Genomic DNA, 791 nt, shown 5'->3' with positions numbered 1-791 from the left:
ACGTGGCCTAACTTCTCCTTCCTTGGTACCCCTAAAATGCCAGAGGGTACTTCTGGCCTTGGTTTTCCAATGTGTTTACATTGAATGGTTCTTTCCTTCCTCTTTAACTTTTGGGGGATTGTGTGAATGAATTACTGATGTAGATTATCAAGAATCTCTAAGGGACTTGTCCTGTATCTGGAGGAATGGCTTCTAGATGGTATTCACCATCTCTGGGACTTCTGCAGGGAAGTCGAAACTCAGACTGGCTAAGGGTTCGAATCTGGCCTATCTTTTAGAAAGGTAGAAAAGAAGCATTCCTAGGCAGTTTTCTACTGCCTCTGTTCAGGGATTTGTTCTGTATCTCGACACAACACAAACTGGCTTGTCTCAGTGGTGGACAGGATTGGCGCCCAAGCGCCTATCAACCTCAGAATGCTCACCCCCAGGCCACGCTGTGTTTAGTTTCAAAGATATAACCTGGTGTCACCTTACGCTTGGTCATTGAGTGATTGGGGTTAAGTTTGTTATAAATGTTTATTTGATGTTTGATATCTACTTGGGTACAATTATTTGTTCATGTAAGTGTGGAAGTATATTCTGTGCTAGGTTGGGATTTTGGAATTCTGGGGTAGATTTAAAAGGTATTTGTGGCTTTTCTAGTCTGATTGGGACATTTAAGGGTGGGGCTCACGGTTCCTCAGGGCAGAGATTTCATGGGCCCTTCCCCTCCCTGTGGCTGAATTAAATAATACAGGCCAGTGTCACTTGGCTTGCTGGTTAAATGAAAACAATGGGCCTTAGAATCTGTA

The sequence above is a fragment of the Myotis davidii genome, unplaced genomic scaffold (assembly GCF_000327345.1).
Source record: "Myotis davidii unplaced genomic scaffold, ASM32734v1 scaffold1041, whole genome shotgun sequence".
Lineage (NCBI taxonomy): Eukaryota > Metazoa > Chordata > Mammalia > Chiroptera > Vespertilionidae > Myotis > Myotis davidii.
The sequence above is the reverse complement of the archived record's forward strand: the minus strand, read 5'-3'. Positions refer to the sequence as shown.